Source organism: Cupressus sempervirens, chromosome 1 (assembly GCF_028749045.1).
Source record: "Cupressus sempervirens isolate cs-2001-9-10 chromosome 1, ASM2874904v1, whole genome shotgun sequence".
Lineage (NCBI taxonomy): Eukaryota > Viridiplantae > Streptophyta > Pinopsida > Cupressales > Cupressaceae > Cupressus > Cupressus sempervirens.
In genome coordinates this window covers 662125109-662152567 of record NC_143118.1, presented here as the reverse complement: position 1 = coordinate 662152567, position 27459 = coordinate 662125109, and the positions used below count along the sequence as shown (strand labels likewise).

At 31.6% G+C, this 27459-nt stretch overlaps 1 pseudogene; it reads right to left on the bottom strand.

The window, feature by feature from the left end:
• LOC149579631 (glutamate decarboxylase-like) overlaps window positions 1-27459 on the bottom strand; it is a 116435-nt pseudogene that overhangs the window by 58977 nt on the left and 29999 nt on the right.

The following is a 27459-nucleotide window of genomic DNA, read 5'->3' as shown; positions in this document are numbered from 1 at the left end:
TTCCTTGTCATTGGTCTGGTATCCATGTCACCAATGATTTAATCAACAAGGTGATGTCTTCTTACATATTTGGCTAACCTTGGTTCTGTCCTTCTTTCCATGTTTGATCCTTAAACTTCAGAGTCATTTTTTTCTTGTTCATCTAGTACTTCATCATTTCTCTCATGTGTGCTATTTTTAAAATTAGAATGTGCATTTTCTACATTCTACAGCTCAACTTCTAAATGTAGCTCGACATTCACTAGCTATGACTCAAGTGATACTGAAATATGTTGCTGATTCCTAACTTGATTGGCAACATTGTCTTCAATAGTCATTCCTTCATAGAAGTATATAAAGGATCTATAATCGTTTGAGTTCGTAGTTCCATCAACTTGAACTTCTACATGCTCATCAAAATTTACATTTTCACTCTCCACAATCTTGTTAGTGTTAGTATTCAAACACTTGTATGCCTTACTTCTACTGGAGTATCCAAGGAATATGTCTTCATCACTCTTTGCATCAAACTTGCCATTTCTAGTATCTTTAAGAATATAGCATTTACAACTAAAGTCTTTGAAATGTTTCACATTAGGTCAGTGACCATACCATATTTCAAAAGGTGTTACATTTGTACCTTTCTTGACTTGAACTCTATTAAGTGTGTAGACTTTAGTGCTTATAGCTTCTCTATAGTACTTTAGTGCAATATTTTTCTCCATCATCAGGGTTCTAGCACAATTAATCACTAACCTATTTTTTCTTTTACCAATACCATTTTGTGGTGGAGTTCTTGGTGCTGATGTTTGCCTTTTGATGCCTTTGTCATTATAGAATATCTCAAACTCTTTTGATGTAAACTCACCTCCTTTGTCTAACCTTAGGCACTTTAGGCTCTTTCTTGTTTCCTTCTTAACTCTAGCCAGAACCCACTTAAACATTTGAAATGCATCAGATTTTTGCTTTAAAAACATAGCAGTCATCATCATCAAATAGTCATCTACAAATAGCATTATGTATCTATCTCCTAGGTAGCTTTGCACTTCTATTGGACCACATAAGTTTGCATGGACTAGCTCTAGTACTTCTTTGGAAGCCTATGTTTTTCTTTTGAAACTAGACTTAGTCATCTTCCCTAGTTGACATTTTTTGTAGATAGTGTTCTTAGGTTTCTTTAATTTGGGCAACCCTTTGACCTTCTTGTTTTTGCTAATACTAATTAGATTATCAAAATTAACATGACACAATATTTTATGCCACAACCACACATCATCAAGTCTAACAATAAGATAAGTTATATCATCCATATCTAGGTAAAATAGATTACTCCTAGTTTGTTCACCTTTTCCTATTAGATTTCTATTAGTATCATAGAACTTGGCAGTTTTATTTTCAAATTCAACTTTGCAACCTACATTGCCTAACTATGACACACTCAACAAGTTGTAGTTTAATCTTTCAACATGGTATGCATTGTCACATGAAATTTTCTCTATGAGTTTAATGGAACCCTTTCCTTTGATTTGACATAGTGCATCATTACCAAATCTAACACTATTTCCATCATATTGAGTAAAGGTAATGAACTTACTTTTATCCCGTGTTATGTGATGTGAGCATCCACTATCTATGATTCACTTGTCATTCTTGTTCACATAGGTTACCAATGTTGTTTCTTCATCTTAATCTTTATTTGATTCATCCTTCATGGCCACATAGACTACTTCATCATCATTCTCATCAGAATCTTCTTCAACAATGTAGCATTTTTTGTTTTTTCCTTGTAATCTTTTCTATCATCTTCTCTCTTGTTCCTATACTTGTTTCCCTCTTTGTAGTTCCTTTTCTATGTGCATCTTGTAGCAATATGACCTACTTCATTATAGTTGCAACATATGATAGGGAGCTTACCTTTGAATTTACCCTTGCCTCTATGGAATCTTCTAGCTAGTGTTCCACATCTTCCTCATCTATGCTGCTATCACTGGATGCATATTTTCCTTTTCTTCTTTTCTTGCTTGATGTCTCCTCCTTAATATCTTTTATTATCATCTTGGCCTTGAAAGAAGATTCAAGGTTCTCAGGTCTATAGTTATCAAAATTGGATAATTCAAATGCAGTAAGTCTTCCCATTATACCTTCAATGTTTAGTGTGTTTCCTTGCACACATCTTAGCTCTTGGATGGCTGAAATTCTAATAGCATAGATAGGGAGCAGAGTTCTTAAGTATTTGTTGATGATAATTTCTTATTCCCATTGACTACCGAAACTTCTTATTGCACTTACCACTTCTTTTATTCTAGCAACATATGGAGTAGTAGTTTCTCCTTCCTCCATTTTTATGTTATCAAACTTTCCTCTTAGGATTTCTCTCTTTTCTCTCTAGAAATTCTGATCTCCTCCATATATATCTAATAAGGCTTTCCACATCTTGAATGAAGTGTAACAATCTTTGATGTCATCATATTTTGCATAACTAAGTGCAGAGGCAATCTCCATTATTTCTTGATTGTGCTCCTTCCTTTTGCTCAAATCATCTATAGTAAGAGGTCTAGCTAGATTTACATGTTTTATTCCAATTGAGGTTTGTGCATAACCACCTATTGATCCAAGATGCAATTTCATCAGAATCTACCATGCAAGAAAGTTGTCTTTGTTGAGCTTGGGAATTTATCTCTTGGACATCTTGATCTTCCTACTTCTAGTACCTTGAAATTAAATCAACAAATGGCTCTAATACCAATTGTTAGAAATACTTTAGAGTAACTGAGGGAGGGGGGGTGAACTAGTTATTCAAGGTCCAACCACTCAACCACTCATTCATCAAGCATTAACTTTTCTAATTAGCAAGTTATTGTAAATCAACATGCAAGCATAACACATAAAAAATCAACACGTAACACAGTGATTTATGTGAAAGGCCAATTTGGGAAAAACCACCAATAACACGCTACTCAATTCTCACTCTTCTGAAGTGATGCCCTATAAAAGCCATGCCTTGGTAAAGACTTACAACACACTATTAAATGTGACCTTGTTAGAGGATTTATCCACCCTGTTAGAAGTGGGCCTTGTTAGAGGACTTTTAGAAAATTCACTTGGAATGCCACCTTATTAAAGGATTTACAAATGGTTGTTAGGCCAACCTAAGTCCATAGGACTTTCCTTCTATCCTAACTGATACAATTTCTAGAGAGTAACAATTAGGAGTTTTGACCTAATTGTAGAATACAACTTAACTTGTAGATGTTAGATCACTTCTCAGCTCATACCATTGCCTAGCCTTCAATCTCTATAACTCAGACAGCTTGCCCTCCATTCAAGCTTAGTCTCCTTGAGTCTCCATGCTTAGTGTACTAGTGCAATCATCTCTTCATGATGACTTATAGAAGTAGAACCTCTGTGCTCTTCCTTCCCCTAGATGTCTTCTCCTTGACACCCTTCTAACCACTTCCTAATTTGGCTCTTTTGTAGTAGCAACATTTGCTTCTTGGTCTATGACCCTTTAGATAGAAGTCTCAGAGATCCTTGGAGTTCCTTTTCTGCTCGTTTCTTCCATTCTTTAATTTCAATTTGTATGGATTAGGTAGGATTTGTTGTATCTAACCCATATTTTGTTTTGTATAGAAACTTCTTGAATAATCCTTTTGAATTTTCCCAAAAATGATTTGCATAGAATTTCATGCCACTAGCTCATCATCCTTATCCTACATCTAGTTCACAAAGTTCAAGGTAACCACTTTGTTAGCTTAGATTTGGAAAATCTACATCATTTGAAATAATGCAGTACCTTGGCACTATTGAAATACTGGTGCTCGACACATACTGTGTTACTCAACATTAATTGTGTTTTTCTTGATGCTTGGCACCTAAAGATCAGTTGGCACCAACTAAGATTTTTTGATGCTCAACACCTAATCTTCACTCGACACACATTAGAATTTCTAGTTACTTAGCTCCAACTGAGAATTTTCTCAAGTTCAACTAACTTGCTTGACACCCACTAATGAACTTACTTTAAGCTTTACAATCAACCTTGTTACAACTTATTCCTCCAATGTTTCTAAATGTAACCAACCTCTTTATCTTTAAATATGTTATCAGTACATCATTTAAGAATTGTCTTAACTAATCCTTGCACTTCATTACAATATCATAACTCAACCTTTCCCTTAGGTGCTCTTGTTACATCTTGTTGATCAAATCATCTTCATCAATCAACTAAGTGATAGTACTTGGATCTTATAATCAAATGTCAATCCTATAAATAGTAGGTTTGACATCAATGACAAAACAATGATTGAAAACATTCTGTTAATAGAAAACTTTCTTCTTTGCAAAAATCTCCCTCTTTGATCTTCTCCAATGAGGTTTTCAATCAAATTTCCAACAAATTATATTTTTCCTATGGTAATTTTGATCTTCACATGGATTATTCAGCATTGTTCCTGGCATTAGTGCATGTAAATTAGGTCAACACATATCCATTGCACTCAATACAAAAAATATTGTAGGACAACCAATTTGATGAAGCAAATCTATCAATTATGCACAAGATTTTTTCCAATATGACCTTGTTCCTCTTAGCATTGTACCAAACCACATCAATTTATCTTCCAAACTAGAGTGAGTTGTAGTTTCCATATTTTGTAGTAACTCATTGATGGTGATTGGCATGTCTTTAAAGTTTCTATTTACAAACAAAGAGGATGAATTATGTGCACGATGTCTCGTGATCATGTTATTCACAAAAAATATAAATCTAGGATGTTTGGCAAAATAATGATCCCTATATCACAAAAGATGCTTTACAAGTTAATGAAGATATACATGTCACAACTATGGTTCTAACCAATCATATGTACCATTAGGAAATAGTGTTGGGAATTCCATATTCAATAATCTTGATTGACATACTCATTAATAACTGACCCACCAATACTCAGCCAATCTATCAATGATGTTGGTTTTGCATCAAGATTATTAACCCATGCACGAATAAGTTCCATTTCCTTTTGTGCATTAGGAGGTCTTGAAGCCATTGACGTTGTGTGTTCAATTACATTCACTTCATCTATCTCCATAACTAGACCCAAACAAATAATATCATTTGCATCTATATCAAATTCCATATTCACCATCTTCAATCCCTGAAAAATATTTTCATCTTTATTTTTGGGTAGATCAATGAGAGTATTTTCATTAATTCGAACATAAAAGTAAAATTTATCATGCTCTACTTTGTATCTGAGTGCTTTGTATACACAATCTCTATTCATAGTAAAGTTATAGTGTGTTCCATGTTGATCTCTCCTTCGAACAATAATAATTGGCAACTTATCTATTGTATGTGGCAATATATTTGAACCATGATCTATATTTTGTGGGAAACATATTGTGTGTCCTTTATACTTAAATTGGCCACCAGTTGCATGTGTCACTTGCAATATGAGACTCACATGTGCAATTAACATTTCCTCAACTTGTGTCAAGTTTGCAAGCTCCTCAGGTTGAGGTCCTGGATCCATATTATTTTAAGCTAGGAATCTATTATTTCCTCTCTCTTGTCGATATCTATTACATACCAGACCTTCTTGGTGTGTGACACTTTCATTCCTAGATAAAATTCTTGACAAATATAACACATGTTTGGAATTCTTAAGTTATCCAATTTTTGGCAAAACTGCATTTGGATTCTATGGAAATTATCATGAAGATTTCCATTTGGGTTTTGTGCATTGTCTACATTGCCTTGTCTAGCTAAATTTATTCCAACTTGAGTTGTATGATGGGGTGTTTCAAGAACATGTTCAATTGTCCTTGAAATTTCACTTTGAATATCCAATTCCATATTTGTAGTCAAGGGTTGATTATACCTCTCACTAAACTGTAAACTACTTGATGTCTTCCTTGTATCTCAGAATGCAATACTCCATCAGATGTTCTTTGACGACAACTTCTATTACTATTTTGTTGTTCTCTATTTTCATATTCCAATTCTTGTACTGATAGTTGTGCTCTTTATCTAGCATAATTTTGTCTTTGGGGTTCATTACTCCTCCTTTCATCTTGTCTTTGATCTTCTATCATTTGTTCTCTCTGATGTCTTTGATATTCCCTTTGATATTCTCTATAATATGCTCTTCCTTGATCTATTTGATATTGTCTCCTTTCCTCATCAGATTGAAAATTTGGTGCTGATAGACTCCTAGCTTTAAAATGAATAAAATCTTCAATTAATGAGAAATGTCTTGTAATTTATGTTCAAAACAAACATCATGGATAAGAAATATGGTGATATTTATTTTATTACCAAATATCAAGGAATTGTAATAGCAATATAAGAAGAAATTAAAGTTAAATAGAGTTTATTAATAAAATTAGAAAATAGTTGGGGCCATTGTGTTGTAATTAAGATACATATTTGTTGAAAAAATTGAACAAATTGGAAATAGATAAAGGAGAAAGATATTTTCTCCATAAGAGAAAGCCATAAATAAATATATGAAATACTAAACTCCCATTTATATAGAAACATATATTTAATTTATCTAAGAATCCATACCCTTTAAAGATAAACTATATAGAAACAAAATTTCCTTAAACATTATAATTTGAAAATATAAGATTGGTTCACTATTTCAAAAGAGCAAGAATTTATTTTAGTGATGTAGAAACACTTAGAGTTATTTAGTGATGAAATCAAATTTTTCTCCACAAGAGAAATGCATACATAGATATATGAAATACTAAACACCCTTTTATCTAGATACACATCTTCAATTTTGCTAAGAATGCATACCCATCAAACATTAATGGTACAAAAAAAAAATTACTTAAAATTATCAACGCAAAAATATTAGAGTGGTTCATTATTTCATTAGAGAAAGATTTCATTATAGTGGTTTAGAGCCACTTGGAATTCTTCAGTGAGGAAATTAGAATTTTCTCCTTCATTTATTCCACATTGTAACACATGTCCTTCATATATTCACAAAATCATACTCCTTTCCTCCATGCCTCATGAATCCCATTTGTATAGTCTTTCATTTAGGATTTGAAGATCTTTCACATCTCAAAAATTTAGGCTTCTGCCATACATTTCATTGACGATTATTTTACAACACTCTGCAATGACTCTTCCCAATATATCCAAATAGGTTTTATCATTTCCATTTGATTCAATAGAACCATATTGAAGGAATGGGCTACCAATAGTTATTTTAGATTCACTTTGTTCAACATCCATTTTATTTTTTATGATATAAAAAATTATGAAACACATTAGATTTTTTAGCCAGAAAAAATAATATTCAACTTACAAGAAATTAAATTAATTTTTATTTATTTAATTTATACATATGGAAATGAATATAAATAGAAATAAAAAGTTCAAAAATAATTTTAATAATCAATTGAAGGATGAAATTAAATATCCAATAGAAATTTTTTATTTATTAATTGAATAAAGAAAACAAAATTGAAGTTAAATACGTTATTTAACTAGTTGAGTGGATTTCAAATGTACTTGATTTGAATAGAAAAGGAAATAGTGAGTGATTTAGGAATACTTTAAATAGTAGTATTCAGTTCAAAGAAAAAAAGAACTCAAAATTATCTATCAAGTAGTTAATCTCAGTACAAAAATATTGTGATTTGTTCAATATTATTGTGTTAGAATCCATCGATCTCCAACCCATTCTTGTGTTGGCCATAATTGGGAGTGTAAAAATGGTAGTAGAGTATGACTATTAGGAAAATATACTTCATATAACTGTTTCATGCTAAGAGGTGACTCAAGTGTATCAACAATCACTCCCCTCCACCAAGAGTCATTTTTTAGTACTTTGACATGAAGGTTAGCTTCTATAATTGAAGAAAATGCTAGTTAAGGTGGAATTGGATGCATATATTCAGGAAAGACCTCTTCCACAAGGGGCTCTAGAACCACTTCATCAGTTATGAAATGCTCATATCTAACATAATACTTGATTTTTGTACTATTATCAACATGTACTATGACATTTGCTTCAAACCAAGCACCCTCAAAACCATTGTCATCAGAAGAGATTTCAACCTTCATCCCTATATGGACATCCATGTCTTATACCTTTTGTACAATTCAAACAATAGAAAACTTTATTAATTAAAATCATAACATAAATATGATTGTTAATAGTAAATATAGTTTATATTATTCATATTAGGGGGAAAAAATATTTCTAGAACATAGAAATAATTCTATAGGTAACAAAAAGTAATAGAAAAAATATTAAGTTTATATTGGTTCTTTTGTGAAGTTGGAGTCTCCTAATTGAAACTATACTCAATTATGCAATTATAAATAGGATTTTAAAAATAGAAAAAAATGGAATATAAAATAGAAAAATGGTCTCATTTGATTCAGAATAGGATATTGCCTCATACAAATGGCATAACAAAAAATTATCCAAATAATATTTCTAAATTATTCAAAAAATATTATAAGTTAAAGCAATAAATTAAATCTAACATATAAGACAAACTATTAAAATATGAACTAAATCTAATATTTCTAAAAATATAACTACATAATTTTATTAAAAAAATCAAATTAAATATCTAAATGAAATTTAAAACTTCACTAAATATATAACGTTACATACAAGTTATTTATTTAATAATTAAAAATAACATATTGATAGGTTTTCAAAATTAGACAAATTATATATATACAATGACTAAGTCAACAAACAGAAACAAGATTTCAAATTATAAATTTCAAATACAATAAAGTCAATATATAAAAATAGATCAAAATAACAAACAAAAATAAGTTTTCAAATTAAAAATTAAAAATATAATACAATCAATCTAAAAATTGATTTAAAAATAAATAAATCTACAAACACTAATTTTTTTGATGGAGATCATCCACAAACAAGTTTTAGGTACCCAATACGGGCCCACACATGCCTGAAACTTTTTTGGCTAAGAGACAAGGTCTAAGGAGCATCCACACTACCAAATTCGCCCATGGCATGATCCTGGCCTCATCCCTTATGATGTCTTCGAACCTTACGCTTAGCAAGAATTGATCCTTGGTGGGCTCTTTGTGAGCCATTCAACTTCACTAGTAGACTAAGGGCCCATTGACTAAACACTAATATTGAGTTGAAAAGGTTTGCATTTCTAAGTTCTAGAAAGTTGTGCTTCATTGTTTCTAAAATTATAAATGGAATTTAAGTTTAAGGAATGGAAAGTTATAATTAAAAGTTTTCCATTTCTAAGTTTTAGAAAGTCATGCTTCATTGTTTCTAAAATTATAAATGGAATTTAAAGTTAAGTAATGGAAAGTTATAATGAAAAGTTTTCCATTTCTAAGTTTTAGAAAGTCATGCTTCATTGTTTCTACAATTATAAATGAAACTTAAAATTAAGGAATGGAAAGTTATGATAGAATCTATTCTTCCATTAAATTTAATTTAAAAAAGTTTATTTAATATTTTGTTTAGTTCATTTAATTAAGCATAAAATAAATATAATACAATCAATCTAAAAATCAATTTGTAAAGATTTTTATTTATAAGTTTTAGAAAGTCATGCTTCATTATTGTTTCTAAAATTATAAATGGAATTTAAAGTTAAGGAATAGAAAGTTATAATAGAATTTATTCTTCCAATAAATTTAATAAGCTATGAATAAGTTGTAAACTCAAAATAAGCAACAGACAAAATTTCTTGATTTTTCTGGTGGAGATACTCTTTAATGTTATATTTGGCACTTCCCATGATAAGCACTTCAATGGCTTCTAGTAGATTTCAATCAGCCAACTAGAACATTGAGATAATATCAAACATGAATACATAAAAGAAAAATACTATTACCCAGAATGTATTAAGAGTTGACAATAGAAATGAAGACACAGTGTGCAAAGATATGAATGATGAAGAGTGTTTGACTCAGGCACACACTATCAGCCTATACACACACACACACACACACACACACACACACACACACACACACACACACACACACACACACACACACACACACACACACGCACGCACCCACACACACACACACACATACATAATGTAGATACACAACATGGAGGTAGCTTATAGAAATAATATATATCTTTATTCATTGCAATAGCAATTTTATATCATTTTGTTATAGATTGTATTTTTGTAAATGCAAACAAAAATCAAATCTAAATGATATAAAAGAAGAATACCTTCTAATTTGATGGTACAGTAGAAAATGTGACCTTCTTTCCTTTCTATCTTATATGAAATCTGTAGTGAATGAAAATGTGATTGATAGTAAAAAAAAATTGTAATTTTTTTGAAGCTTTAGAAAATGGAGGCAATGGAAAAAAATCAAAACCTAAAGAAGAAGTCTGATAATGCCAAAAAGGTACAAAGCTAAACAAAATTTTCTTGCAAATCTTTTATTAAAAAAAAACTAGTGGAAAAATTAATATAGTACTTTTGAGGAAGCTTCATGCATTCTTTTGCTCATTACCATTCAAACACATTTTAATTGATTCAAATAATATCAACTTGTAACAATCCATGCAAATATGGAGCGATGAGTGTAATAATCCAAGGTTGTAACTGTCTATTTTTCTTTAAAATAAATGACACAATATTATATGTCCATACACTTTTATATGTCTGAGTTGATTCGGTTTCAAATGTTTCATTAAAAGTCATATAACAATTATGCACTAAAGTCTTTTGTTATTATTAATTTTCACTTAATTTGTTGTGGGAGATAATGAGTGTGAAGATGTTTCCTCCTAAATATGTGGGGATGAAGCCGAATATGTGGGGATAGAGGTGAATAAATAAAGTAACTATTTTTGATAAGATAAACAGGATTTGAAAGGACCCTAAAACCATTTACAATTCAAGAATTTTCAATGAAGCCCAAACAAAAAAAAACTATAGACCTAAGGAAGAATGGGTCACCAAATAGAACATAGTGACCAAAGTGGCATCAAAGATTACACAGTACTCATCAACCACACAAGTAAGTTTTGAAGGGTGCCTGAAACCCTATATGATTCAACAACAGTGAAACATGTCACCAAAAATAAGGTGACCAAAGTGGAAACACATAAAACAATAAAACAAAAACCATAAAAATAGGTTTTACTGGGCTCCTAAAACCCCATAGTGAAACACACTGCTAAGAACAAAAGGCTAAAAGAGCCAGACGAAAATTGGTGAAAATCTAAGAGAGTCAGAATTTCCCTTTTGAACCCTTCTTGTTAGACCTTAGTGCCATATCAAAAGAGGGAATGGATGGCTTTAACTTTTTTCCTTTTACTATAGACCATCCATCCTCCACCAAACCAACAACCTTCTGCCACTAAAAATTAGCACCATCATAGCCAGAACCTGAAACCCTAGAAGCTAGGGAAAAGGTCATAGAAGAGGATGTGGTAGTAGATACCTGAGACAAAATAGTGGCACCCAAAAAAGGTACCACAGGAGGAACTACCTTCAAAACACTAGAAGATAGACTAGAAACCACAATAGAAAGAGCCAAAAGTGGATCCATCAACAAGAAGTCAAGAGTGGGCAGACCAACAAAGATAGGAATAGAGTCCAAACTAGAAACTGGGATAATGATATCCAGAGACAAACTTGCTAACACCACTAAAGAAGCCAGAGAAGGGGACATAATAGAGACAACAGTAGAATCCACCCTAGAAACAAGGATAGTAGTAGGAAAATTGACATTAGGAATAGGTACAGAATTCAAAGATAGACCTGTAGTCACCATGGAAGGGGTTGATGGAAGAACCTTCTTCAAGATGCTAGGAGTAGATAGATTCTAAGAAGAGATATTCTTAGTAACCTTCTCATATGTGTAGTGGTCATCCGAGACCCCCTTCCACCAAAAAGGGGACATTTTTGGTCTAGATTTTTTTAAAGAGCACTTGGTAGCTAGGTGGCCTATCAAGTGGCAACTCCTGCAATGGGAGGGGATACCCTCATAGTCTAGAAGAATATTCCAAGAACCAAGAGGAGAATCCACCAAAATTATATCTGGGAGTCCCTTAGAAATGTTGATCTCAACTAGCATGCGAGAAAAAGTCATCTAATACAAGTGAGAAGTAGTTGAATCAGATTTCATGAAGTCTCCAAGAACATTCCCCACCTCCTCTAGAAAAGGTTCCAACCAAAGATAAAGGGGAAGATTCAATAGCCTTGCCCACAGAGGGATTTTATTAAAAGTTTCCATCAATAGGTTGAAAACCTTATGTTAATTTTTTTCCATTAAGAGGAAATTCCCATCCCAAGAGAAATTATTGCTAAGAATGGCATTTCTTTCATCTTTAGTATCAAATTTCACAACAAAAAAACCCCTTGCCAAAGGGTAAATTTGGGCACTCTTCAATATGAATGACTCCAAAGGCTAGAAACCCTTAAAGTGAAAGATAGTAGTAGAGTCCAAGAGATCATCCATATTAATAGAAATCTCATCAACTGCAAAAGAATTTAAATGAATCCTTTTCAGATTGCATACCACAACTAACACAGTGTCACAAAACCCTAAACATATGGTATCAAAAAACCTTGGCTACATAGTAAGACTACCAATACCTACCTCAAATGCAACCACATTAGAATAGGAGATGGCCAAACAACCCACAACACCTGGTGAACAAGAATTCCCACCAAGATTAAGAGAAACCCTAGCCCAAATAACATAAGCCAAAGAAACTGCCATAGAGCCAGACATAGGAGAAGAATTTGAAGCTGCCATCAAAAAGAGGGATAGGAAATGCCAAATCCAAACACAAGAGACAAAACAGGACTCAAGCCCAAAGTCAAAGCCAAGCACAAAAGCCGAGTCCAAAGTTGAAGCCATGCGTAGGGAGCTGGGAGAGAAGCCAAATGGAAGTCAAATCTAGATGTAGAAGACATAATAGGACTCAAGACCAAGCTGAAGCCAGGTGCAAAAGCTAAGTTTGAAGCTAAAACTAGGCACAGGGAGCTAGGTAACAAGCTAGGTAGGAAGCTAAATTCAAAAAAAAATCCTATTGTAATATAAGTGATCTATAAATAAAGTAACCGTTGGTTATGCTGTAATAAAACATAAAATGTTACAAGTGTATTGAATTTTTTTTTCAAAACATTACAAATATTTCTCAAATTTCACTCATTTTAAAACTTTGAAACAATCGTCAATTTTTTACAAAAGTTGCAAAAGTTTACATTGATGAATGCTTCCACTATAGAAAGCCTCTGGGCTTAATTATGGTAAAAAGGTATTCTGTAGGCTATATAGCCACTTCACCATATGCCATTGCCTCCCCTTATTAACTTCATTCTTAATAGTAACATTAATTAAAAAAATATTATTCAAATAAAATCTAAATGTACTTTGAAATTTAAAGTTATTGTTAGATTTTAGATGTACTTATATCTATCATAATGTTAATTAGATATTTGACTATTCAGCCACTAGAAAACCACTTTTAAATTAACATATAAAATGTAAAGTTACCATGCTAGAGAGAATGCACCAAAAAACACAAGTTGAACTTGTGAAATGGGTGGGAGAGTAGCCTACCCTATCTTCTTTTTTTTCTCTATAAGTAGATCATTCAAAAACTTCACATCTTCAAATTCTCCAATGTAAGTAGAACCCAAAATGGCTGCCACACATATGGTGTTTTCATCCACCATATCAACCACTTTAACAAGGTTCATTACATAGTAGCATCACATAGTAGCCTTCTTGTAGCTTCATCTCCTTCAATTCTACTTTGAAGTAATGAACAAACTTTTCCCAACACACTTGTGATCATTAGAATTAGGATTTTACATTAATATTATTTGGAAAGTCTAACAACTGTATATTCAATAAATCTGCTATAGATATAACAATTAATTTATTGTAAATATTTTTATAAAATATAAAATTCTCAATTTATGAGTGTAATAAAATTTTAATATATTGATAAAATAATAAATTATTAGTAATGAAATATAAGAACTTAATTTTTAGATTGCAATTGAATTTATATCTGTTTGAAGACAATAACTATTGTAATCAAACATAAAGACCCTACTCTGCACCCAAACAACTATATAAAAGGGTGGGGGGTGAGCACCGTCTACATCCTATCCTCCCACTCGATTCTCAAAACTAATGCTCAAGCTAAATTACCTGGATAGCCTAGAGAATAGACACAATCACAATAGAGTCCCAGCTTGTGGGGAAAGGGCCCTCTTATAAATTTGTGTTTCCTTATGGAGTAAAGACCTTGAATCTTGAATTAGAATAAACCCTCAATATATTTAAAGAGAGACATTTTTATTAATCATGTATAAGATCATACACCTTAGATCTTCTAACTTCAACAAATTGAAGGTCTGCAACTATTACCAATCTAAATACATTTTTTTTTTGTCGAAATCAATATAAAGATAAAAAATACAATAGTGAACAATATAAAGATACAAGTTCTCATTTGTACTATATATTTTTTTATCTACCTAATTTTACTTTTACTCTTCTTGATGATAGCCATAAAAATATATAGTAAAACCCAAATATACAAAATAACTACCAAATTAAACCAAGATACCAATATTCCTTGTGATAAGACTAAATTGATGAAACACTTTACTATTTAGAGTCTTACAAGACAAACATAACACTAAAGACACCCTATGAAAATTAGCAAAAAGACACCTTATAACATGAGGGTAGCAGCTCAACGGTAAGTGTCAGGTCAAAGGTTCAAGACTCTTGGATTCTACCACTAAGTTAAAGCAAAGAACACCTACCACCAATCTAACTCTGGACAATGACCTAGATCAAGACCATAAATATTCATAATGAAGAAAATTGATGAATGAAAATATCACTAGTGCTTGCACCTTTGAGAGGTGTAAGAGTCAAGCCAATAGTAAAACATATATCAAATGATCAATATTTTGATGTATTTATTCTATTCCTTTCTATCCTCTATTTCTCTTTGACCTACAATATCTTAAATTTATATATGTATGTATCTATTTGAATTTTTATCTCTATGTAACACAATTAGATCTATTGAATGATTCACTAAGTAATTTTACTTACTTATTAAAAAATTAATTATCTATAAAAATATGAATATATTGATATTTTTTCTTTTAACTTACAAATGTAGTAATGTGAGTTATTTTATTACATGTTCCTAAGAGAGGGGTGTAAGTTAAAGAGGATGGTATACATCATAGACTCCAATACAATAATTGATCACTTCATCTATCTATCTATGTATCTATTGTCCACCTACCAACTCATCTATATAATTATTGTTCCATCACTTCATCTCCCACTTACGCTCTCTTCTCTTTCTCTTTCTTGTCGTTCCATTTGTTTCCTCTTTTTCTCTCCCTTGATATCTTTTTTAGACATACACACAAATGGAAATACTCTCTCCCTATTTTAATCTCTCTTGATATTTTCTCATCTTAATCTATTCCTTCTATTATGCATATTACTCATTTTCCTCCCATTTACCCCTTACCTATTCTTGTATGTCATTATCACTCTAACTATCATTTTCTATATGAAATGGACAAGTTAATATTTTAAAATCTCTCTCTCTCTCTCTCTCTCTCTCTCTCTCTCTCTCTCTCTCTCTCTCTCTCTCACACACACACACACACACACACACACACACACACACACACAAACAAACACCAACAAAAAAATCATTTTATTACAAGAATATGAGGAGAAAATTTGATGTATTTTCCTTCTATGTTTGCTTCTTCTCTTTTTTATTCTCTTCCTCTTATTCCTCCTCCCCCTTCTTCTCCTCCTCCTTCTCCATCCTCTTTCATTTCATCTCTTTTCTCCTCTCTCCTTAGCCTTCCCTTTCTCTTATTTCTTCCCTACTTCCTTCTCCAACTTTTTCCCCCACTTTTTCCTTCTTCTTTTACTTGTTCCTTTCCTTTTCTCATTTCTTCTTCTTCTCCTTCTTTTCCCCCTTTTTCTCCTCCTAATTTTTGGCCTTCTATCCTAGTTTTTCTCCTTCATTTTCCTTCTTTTTCTCTAAATTTTTTTTTGACTTCTTTTCCTTTTCTTTCTTGTTAGTCTCATCTTCATTCTTTCCTTCTTGGGGGTCTCCTCATCTATCGTATCTCCTCCTCCTCTTTCTCTAGATCTTACTCATTTTCCATATTTTCATTAGCTCCCACTTCTTTTCCATCTCCTCTTTTTTGTTTTCTTCTTTTTTTCCTTCTACATCCCTTCTTTCTCCCTCATTTCCTTACTCTCCATATTCTTGTTCTTCTTATTCTCATTACCGTCATTTTTGTCTCTTTCTTATGACCACTCTATTTTATCTTCTCCATCTTCTTCTTCTTCTTCAATAATTCAACAACTAATCTATCATGTCATTTTATCCCTTTTTTATAGAAAACTCTCATTACTTACATAAATTATTAAAGAAAATTATTTATCAAACTTGATTGAATTTCTCATTCTATCTAGTCTTCTGTCTATAGACATTTAGCTACTATAAGATCACTAGATAATATAAGTACTCATGAGAAAAAATAATTCCATATATACTTCTAGTTATTCTTTCTCTTTTCTATCTTTTCTTTTCCTCCACCTCATCCTTGTCCTCTTGCAATTCTTTCTTATTGTTCATTCTATCTAGTCTATGATTTTTATACATTCTTTATTTGACTATCTCTAGCTAATGTGAATATTAAGGAGAAATGTAAATATTAGATCTACTTCCTCTTCACACCTTCCTCCTCTTCCAAAATTTCTTCTTTTTTGTTTTTTTTTCCCTTCCTTCTCCTATATTTTTTGTTCATTTTGTCTTTCTTCTTTGACAATTCCTCCTCCCTTCAAAGGATTTTGGTTTGATTTAACAAGTTTTAATTCTTATATTTGAACTACTAAGTTCATTGCATTGTGTAGGTTGTATCCTCTAAGATTGAACAACTTAGACAATTTAAAAATATTTCAAATTCTTTAGAAAAGTATTTTCTACCAAGAAAAATATATTCCATCTCAAATTTTAATGCCTCTTTTTGACTTTGTGATTCATCAATAGAAAGTAAAAGAGCACCAACTCCAAGAGATATAGATGTTTCTTAAAGCCTTGGCAAATTCTTTAAACATAACACTCCTTTCACAAATTTATTTATAGGACATCAATTATTTATTTTTTATTTGATTGCATTTAAGTTTTTTCATCAATGACTACATTCTACATTAGGTAACACTCTTTGATATCTTGATGACAAAGCTAACACCATGATTAAAAAATGCAGATGAAAAAATCAAATATAACTTAATCTAGAAGTATATATAAATAAAGTTAATTATATATTAAAAAAAATTGATATCATTGATATTTGGTTTATATTAATTATTAGGTTATATTGAAAACTTACTATTTCCACCCAAGAGGATTATTACATGCTATTATATATGGTATTATAGATGATAGAATTGTATTTAGTAAATTCATCATTTTGTAATGATTTATTAAAAAAGTCATATTTCTTTACCATTTATATTTACTATTATAGAAGCCAACACCACCCTTGTTTCCAATCTTCATTCATGTATTGGTCAAGATGATTAGTTGTAAATAATTCTATATATAAATAAAGTTTATATAATATAACACTTCTAACACTCTAACAAATAAAATCAAACAATAGTCTAAATAAATTTGAAAAATAAGTATTGAAATGGTACCTCAAGCAATATTAGAGAGATATTTGAGTCTATTTGACATGTCTAAGCCCAAACCAATGGGTGTCATGATCAAATCCAAGTGGGGTGCCTTGAATCAACTCATTTTGGTTCTGTTGTTGACAAATATTTGACTATTTTGGGTCACTTTACATCATACTATTTGAAAGATCAAATCCCAAATGTAGAGATATGTTGTGATCAGTCTAGAGATCCCCTAAAATTTGTATGGGAAAATGAAAAAGTCTTCCAAGCATATTCCCAGAACCTAGTGGCTTTCAATTAGGTTTTTCTTAGTCAGGCCATGGTTCCTTTTCAAAAAGATTTTGTTCCCAATAATGATTTTAATTTCTTAATTCAAGTGTTGGAATTATTGTACTTTTCTTGGCACTATTGGAGGAATAATCTAAATATGAGAATAAGCTCTAAGTCTACATTACTGTTGATGGGTTCAGACAATTTAGAACTTGATAAAATCCCTTCTCTATTGCTTAACATGATAGTGCATGATCTCAGCTATCATAAAAAACCTATTAATTTCTCACACATTATCAGTGATCTAAAAATGTAAGAAGATCCCCCAACATCAACTTTTGAAAGTAGCCACAGCTCTGTCAACAACTTTTGCATCTAATTTGATTCATGAAATTGCAATTGAGGAAGGAGTTTTTATAAAGGAAATTATTCATCTAGATGACATAATGTCTATTAATCAATCTAATTGTCCAAATGGGACTCAACTAGTGAATGTGGAAAATTCACTAGGTTTAAATGTAGTACTGGAAGGAACAATTGATTCCTTATATCCAAAATCATTCGACAACTATCAGATGAATGCTCTCATCCAACCTAAATTGTTAGCATCTAATAATATTGAAGCAGCCCAAAATTTGAATGATATGAATAAATTGGAGGTTCCTTTAGATTACTATTAGATCAATGAGTTTGTAGAATATCAAATGAGGATAGGTAATCTCTCTAAAGAAGGCCACATTTTGAATGAATTGAATGTTGTAGATGTGGTGGATCCAATTGGTAAAGAATCAAAAAATAGTCAACAAAATGGAAATAACATAGATAGATGGTATTTTGACTTCTCAATTCATTTGTCATTAGATCAATCCCATACTACTATCACCATAGTGATGAAGACTCCAAAAAAAAGAGGTAGAAAGCCAAAATCTGCAAAGACAATATTGGAAGTGGATGTGGTATTTAATCCACTCTTGATTCAATAAGTTTTCATCAATCAAAATATTGATAGGGAGAATGCGAGGTTATCCTTGTCACCAATGAAAATCATTATGTTGAATGTTAAAGGCATCAATGCCTTTGACAAAAGAGGTAGAATGAAGAAGGTGCTAGATTCTACAAAAGGAGATACTCTTCTTCTTCAAGAAACTAAATTATCAAAGCAATTTTTTTGATAAGAATTGGCTAAATGGACTAATTGGCTTTTAATTCATGCAGTGGGGCATGGGGCCTTTGGGGGTTTAGCAATTTTATGGAATGCTAAAAGTATTCATGGTATTCTTATTGGGAAAGATTCCAATTGGTAGCTACTGAAAGTTGAACACTTTGATTTTAAATTTCTTATCTTCAACATATATGGTTTGACATCTACAAATGATAAGAGGAACCTTTGGGTTGTACTAACAAATTTTATCTAGCAAGAAAGGGAGATGAAGTTTATATTGGGTGGGGATTTCAATAGACTACTATCCATGTTGGAAAATAAAGGGGGAATTTATCTGCCCATTAGAATTATCCAAGATTTTTCTTCATTTGTAGAAGATAATAACTTAAGTGACATTTTTCCTGACAATGGACTATGCACATTGACTAATTGACATATTGGTTTTTAAGAAATTGCTGACAGATTGGATAGGTTCTTGTTTTCACAATCATGGAAGCTATTGAGTTTTAGTTTTAAATCTGAAATATTACCTTTTGTTATATCAGATCATTTTCTAGTCCAGTTATTGATACCGAAGAACAACATATCACAAGGTCTTAATCAAGTTAGTTCTTTTAAGTTTGAATGCACATGCTTCAGGCATCTTGATTTTATTATGCTTTTCAAATAATGTTGAATAAATGCTCCAACCTTTAGGGATCCTAAGATGATTTAGTTCTCTAAAATCTTCATTACATGAAAGGGATGATCAAGGAGTGGAATGTGAAGGTTTTCAAAAATATGTTCAAATAGAAACAAGATGTCTCTACAAAACTTGAGAAGGTAAATTCAGTCATCATTCAGAAAGGTCTTAGTTTGGATTTATACCATGAGCAAAAGTCCTTCAAAGAATAATGGGAGGAGCCTTGTAAAAGGGAGGAGATTTATTGGAGACAAAAGTATCATGAACTATGGTGAAAAGATGGGGATAAGAACACAATTTTTTTTCATGAATCTACAAGAGCTGAAATGGCTTTTAATACTAAATTTTCAATTAAGCACTCAGAATCTAGTCATCTTATAGAAGAAGACAATGATATTAAGGAGGAAGGTGTTTGGTTTTTTTTTCAAATCTCTTGGCTCCTCCCATTTGGATCCTATTAATGACAATTTGATTAATAATTTTAATTATTTGTATTCCCGCCTCTTATTAAAAAAGATCATAATAGGATGTTGCTTGCCCATTTCACATTGGAAGAAATTTAAAAAGTGGTATCTTCATTCCCACCCAACAAAGTCCTAGGCCTAGATGGATTTATAGCTCTTTTTTCTCAAAAATGTTGGGATTTTATTGGTTCTAATTTATTAGAAGTGGTTGAAGAGCCAAGAAGGAATACCAAGATGATTAGGAGCTTCAATTCATCTAACATTGCTATTTTTCCAAAAGCTACGCAATCGACCTCTTTTGCTAACTTTAGGCCTATCTCATTATGCAACATGATTTATAAATTGATTACTAAAGCTATATAAATGAGGTTTCAGAAATTTATTACTCATATTATTTTGTCAAATCAAGGTGCTTTTGTGCTAGGAAGAGAAACATGGGAAGGCGTTGTGGTTGCACATGAGACTCTTCATTCCATCAATTCTAATTAGTTGTATAGTTTTGTGATCAAGCTTGACATGATAAAGGCCTATGACAAGGTAAGATGGTCATTCCTCTTTAAAGTTATTTTAAAATTTGGTTTTTGATATAGGTGGTGTAGATGGATGAAAAATTGTATTTCTAGTGCCTAGTTTTTAGTCATTATTAGCAAAGAGTCAATTGGTTTTCCCCCCTCTTCTCACAGGATTCGTCAGGGTGATTCGCTATCTCTAGTTTTATTTATTCTTTTGGGTAACGCTTTTAGTAGATTCATCAATAGATTTTTACAATTGGGCTTATGGAAGGGAATTTTGATTCCTCATACATCTATTACAGTTATCCATTCTCTTTTTGCTGATGATACTCTTCTTTTTTATAAGTCAAATGTAAAGGAAGCTACCCATATTAAGTATGCCTTGGACTTATATTCATAATTTTTTGGTTAGAGAATCAATGCCAGCAAATCTAAAATTTTCACTTTTAACACTAATGATGCAATAACATAGAAAATTTCTTCAACTTTTGGCTTCTCGGTGGATCAACTCCCATTAGTTTATTTAGAGATTCCTTTTTTTATGGGAACTAATGAGATGACTTTTTAGCTTTCTATCATTGATAGAACTAGCACTACGATCTTAGCCTAGAAAGCTAGATGGTTATCTTTGTTAGGTTGTACTTTGCTAGTTAAAGTTGTCCTAACAACTATCCCAAACTATTACTTGTCAATTTTTAATACTCCCTCTTTTATAGTGTTGCAAATCTAGAAGATTAGTCAAGATTTTATATGGAAAGGAAATTAGCTAGATAAAAAGAAGCTTCCTCTTGTTTCTTTGCTTGAAATGGCTCATGATAAGGCATCTGGGGGGGGTAGGGTTGCATGATATTGTTACTAGAAGTAAGTCTTTTAGGGGCAAGCTTGTGTGGAAAATGTATATGAAATTTCATGCAAAATGGTGTTCAATCATGCAAGAAAAATACTTATATTCTCATCTAATCCTCCTTTAGGTTTAGCCATATGGAATTTTATGAGGTCTTAAAAGGATATTGTTTGTAACTATGTTACTTGGGAAATTCACTGTGGAGAGAAATTAAATTTTTGGGAAGACTCATGGAATGGATTTCCCCCTCTATGTAGACAAGAAAAGTTGGATAAAGCATGCCAAGTCCTAAAAGCTAAGTGGGGATCCTCTTTTTGGGACTATTTTTTGGAAATTGAAATTCATTCAAGAAGGGTTCTATGGGAAGAACCTCCAACACATCTTCTTTGTTAGCCAAGTCTCCTTTCTTTGAGGGACTCTCTCGATGATTTTCTTTTTTTCCTTTCTAATAGAGAAGATATAGTGATATGGGCCCATCAAAAGGTGGTGATTACTCGATTAAGGAAGGCTATTTTGATCTTTGACAAATAGATAATTCAAGTAGGAAGTGTAGAGATTTTTTCTTTTGTTGGAACTATATTGTGTTGCCCAAGACTAGATGTTTTCCTTGGGTAGCCCTTAGAAAATGAATACTCACCAGTGAACGGTTGTCCATGCCAGGTATTGTTGAATCTTTTATTTGCAAATTATGTAACAAGGAGCTAGAAACTATAGATCACCTCCTTCTCTAGTGTCCCTTTGCTTATCAATGTTGGGATTTTGTGTTGAAAAAGCTTCAATTGTCTTTACCTCTACCAAATAGTCTTTGGGACTCATTTCAATCTTGGTCGGTTGTGTTTTTAGGGTCTCTTTTTGCTTGTATTTAGAGGTGCATATTAGTTGTTGTGGTTTGGACCATTTGTTGGGAGCACAACAAGATCATTTTTTGTAATAAAAAATCAAACCTAGAATCTATTATGGATGGGATTGAGAATGCAATTTTAGAAAGAGTAAATGAAAATATATTCAATTGTGTAAATAATATTTTAGTATCTGCTTGGGATTATCTACTTCTAAAATTGTGGAAACAAATCAAGTTACCTCCAAGTTTCTCCACAAACTGGAATTCTAATCATCAATTTGACTCGCTTTATATAAAATGGTCTCCCCCTCTAGAAATTTTCTAAATTTAATTTTTGATGGTTGCTCTTGTGGGAACCCTGGTAAGTCAAGATTAGGTGCTTGTATTAGGATTTGGTGAGGTGAAGTAGTTACAATCAAAGAAGATGTTTTACCAAATGGTACTAACAACCTTGTAGAAGCTCAAGCCCTATTGGAAGGTCTAACTTTGGCTAAGAGATGGAATGTTTCCACCATCCATATTGAAGGTGATTCTTAGGTAACTATAAACTCTTATTTCTCATGGTCTTTTCATAATTGGAAACTAGCCTATATCCTTCAACAATGTTGGGATTTAATTGACTCTTTTCAAGCTACTTGTTTTTATCATACTCTAAGGGAGGGCACTAGAGTGGCTAATTGTCTGGCAAATCTTGGTTGTGAAGGCTCCATATTTGAATCTTTCCATTCAGTGGTTATTTTTTTGAAATTCCCATGCTAAGTAGAGTTTTGTACATGGGACACAAAGGAGATGAATGTAGCTTAATAGAAACTAGTGCTATAATTGATTGACACACTTATCATTTAATTGGATATTAGTTTTCATACTCTTTGTGCATAAGGATTCATTTTTTTGCTAAAAGTGGAAAGTATGGAGTTGGCCGTCATGGTTCATGTCCCAGATGTTGATTTGGATGGTTTTTTTCTATTTCACAAATGCTACAATTAGACAAATGGTCCAATGTTCTCTTCATTTTAGTTAAATCTTTCAGAAGGAGAGGTTCATTGACATAATTGGACCCTACTCATTGTAGAGTATTTGTATATACCATGTTTTGGGAACGCTTTCTCAGTATAGAGTAATTGTATTTTGCTATAGGTATGCCTAGTATGACCTATCAGCCTTTAACACTTTTGTACTTTGGCAAGGATTCAGAGTTTTCTTGCTAGTTCTTTCTCTGATGAGCCCTTGAACTAGTTTATCAATAAATATATTATATAACTGCTATGTCACTTTTTGATTAAAAAGAATAACTAGACAAAAATGATATGGTATATTTGATATGAATTTAGACATTAAATCTACAATTAAAAAATTCATACCTATGATACCCCATATTTACTCTGTTTCCAAACTACAAATGTTTTGTTACTAATCTTTCCAAAACAATCAAATGATTAGAAACTGAGATGGTGAACAATATTATTATTTCCAAACTACAAATATTTTGTTACTAATCTTTACAAAACTATTAAATGAAAGTGAGATGGTAATATTAGAATAGTGAATCTATGGTAAATGTAAATATGGTATTTAACTTATCTCTATCCTCCATTTCTATGGTTAATTTGGGTACGTGCAAGATCATGGTGTGCCAAAAAGTGGAGATTTGAAAAATCTGTAGTTCAGAAATATATTAAACCATTTCAAAATCAATTCCAACTTTTTTCCCAACCACCTTGATATTAAATGAAAATAATTAATATCTTTATAAGGTCTACTATATCTTTTGATAACAAATCTATATGGTCAACTTTGAAAACATCCTAAAATTGTTCTTTTGGCCTATTTTTATGTGATTTTTACTTCAAACGTGTAGTTGACAACCGTTTTTTAGAAAAAAATGATGAAATAAAAATGGTTTGTTAAGAATGTTCTTATCGTTGTATAAATGTAAGGTTCGTCAAATTATGAGTTTAGTAAGTAATTATTACTTATTTTCTAATGGAGTTATGTATAAAGTGCTAAATAACACACTACTTGGAAAACAACTATAACTTTTAAATGGTACAACATTTTTTAAATCCAAAAGATGTATCAGACTCTATGTTTCTTCTACTATAAGGGAAAAAAATGAAAAATTGAATTTTGTAGAGTTTTGAATTAACTAAGGTGGTTAGACACAAGAGTTTTTTATTCCAAAAATACTAAAGTAAAAAATTAATTAATTATTATTTATTTACAGTAAAAATACGCAAAAATATGTGTCACATCCAGGCATGAGTCTACTACTTATATCTAGAATATTATTAAAAAATATTATCATTTGATTTTGATTTTAAAGGTGGTCAGACATATGTCTACTTCTTATTTTTGTTCTGATTTTTTTGTAATATTGCATTAAAATTCAAAATTTTCACCAATCAATTTTTTTTTTTTTGAGATAAGTCCTAGTAGTTTAGAAACTAGATTCAATTTTCTAGAGATCATTTTCTCTCAACTTTTTGATATAAGTTAATAACAAGTAGAAAATTGCACGTCTAGTTGACATAACCCTGATTTTCTGATTTTTTTATTGCCACTTAAGAGCATAGCTTGGTTGACCATGATCCTGCACATACCCAGTTACTTTTTTTTGGCTCATTAAGTTATATCACATTTTCCCATTCTCTTATATATGAAAGCATATGATTTTAGAGAATCATTTTTATCTACTCAATATAATGAATAATGATACACAATAATGTTTATACAAAGATGAGGCATAATTACATTTCCATGTTCTATTTTATGCCATTAGTTAATAGAAAATTTTGTAGCTATTTAAAATAAGTTGATTTCAAATAGTTTTAAAGTATTTTTTATAAAATAATTAATAATAGTAAAAAATATTGGGGTAGTTTCTAATTAATTATTCAAAATTAATTTAAAAAGAAACTTAAAACAAAAGCTTACTAAAGGAAAATTTGACTAACATAAATTAGTAATATACACTATCTATTGTTGTTGAAATTATGAATGGGAAACATATACTATCGAGAGGGGGGGGGGGGGGAATCATAAGTTCAAACTTTAGCAATTAAAACTTTTTTACCATTCATTAGATGCATGTATAAACTGAAAAATAACATGTAAAGTAAATGCATACAAATATGTAAGCACCTACATAGTTGACACCAAATATGATTACCCAGAAACCCTCCAAATGTGAAGGTAAAACTAGGATGGGGATGAAACCCACAATTCTTCCTTGCTATTGCAATAAAGTGTTACCAATTACGGTTACAAAGTGTTGACCATGAAGCATGATTTGCCCTGTGAAAGGCCTACCTTGTTAAAGGCTTACAAGAACTATTAGGTCTCACCTTGTTAGAGGATTTTAACACCCTATTAGAAGTGTTCTTGGTTAAAGGAATTTCAGAACATTCACTTGGAATGTCACCCTACTTAAGGATTTTCTAATGAGTATTAAGTCAACCTTAGTCCAAAGGATTTCACCCTAATAGATATAGTTGTTAGAAAGTAATAGTAGAATGTTTGATATGATTCAAGTTACAACTCTATCTTGCTGATTCTAGATCTCAATTCTTTCCTTCTTGATCCTCGGTGATTTGATATGTCAATGCTATGCCTTCAATCCTTTGTTTTACAAATTGATTTTGCAATTCCCTCACTCTACTAAGTCACCTTGTATGCTCTATGATCAATTCAGTCATTCACCCCTTCTATCACTACTCTCTTGACCATCATAAAATGACGGTGTATCATCTTCCTTATAAAGAATTTGGGGGCTTATGCTTAGGTATGAATCTATGACTACAATTCATCATTTTATTGCTTAACTCTTCCTATTTTCTAATTAGCTACATGTGATTGCATAGGAAATACAACTAGATTCTTCCTTAGCTTTAAAGCTTCAAGATCTATCCTTAAGTCAGAATAAAAATGGTTTACATAGTTATTTGTGCCAATACAACCAACTAGGTCCAATCTTTGTTACTCAGCACTTAATGATACTAATGCTCGACACTTGCTATAATTTTATTTGTGGCTCAACACCTAAACTGCTCAACATCAACTATGTTGCTTAGCACTTGAATCACTCAGCATGTTCTTGTCTACTTGGCACTTGAATGACTCAGTACATGAGTGACTCGATACTCATTGCAGCTTGGCATAGTCTTGTTTTTACATATTATACTTGACATGTATTACTACTTTGACATGAACTAAGTCTCTTAAGTGTGTTGACACTCAATAGTCAAAACCAATCCGAGATCAACAATTTCCCACTTTGACATGAGTGTCAAAAACACTTAATTGTACATAATTATCTAATCTTCTTGAGTATAATATATTCACAACTAGGCATATATACAAAACTTCAAAATTTGCAAAATTCTATAATAGACTATATACCTCAAAATTTTGTAACTTCCCCTAAATTGAAATGCTTGTTTTATTCAAAATCTATTCTCCATTCTGAATAGATTTGTCTCTTGTTGATACTCTTTATTTAATATGCTCTATTCCCTCTTGCTAATACTCTTTGTTTGAAATTCTCTATTTCCTACTCTGTTGCTATTCTTCTATTTGCTCTCCCATTTTGTGTGCTCCCCCTTTGGTTTATCTCCCACTTTTCTTTATTTTTCTATATCTGCCCCTTCCTTATTTATCTCCCCTTTTACTTTATCTCCCCCTTTTTTGACACTTATGTGAAAAGGTTCATATGCTTAAGGTGTATTTGTCCAAAAAATTCTTGTGGACTTCCATTATTATTTTTAGAGCAACATCGAAGTTCTCTAATGCAATATGTAATGACTTGATTTGGATGGCTATCTCTATTGCAAGGTGAACTAGTCCATCTAATGTTGAAAGATTTCGATCTTTCTTCAAAAAATTTTATACAAATCCAAGTTCTTTGTGGAGTATCATCATGTGAGGGGTTAGGGAGGCCTCGATGTTAGTCAACTTGGCTCTCACTCTAAGATGGGTTTTGAGGTAGTT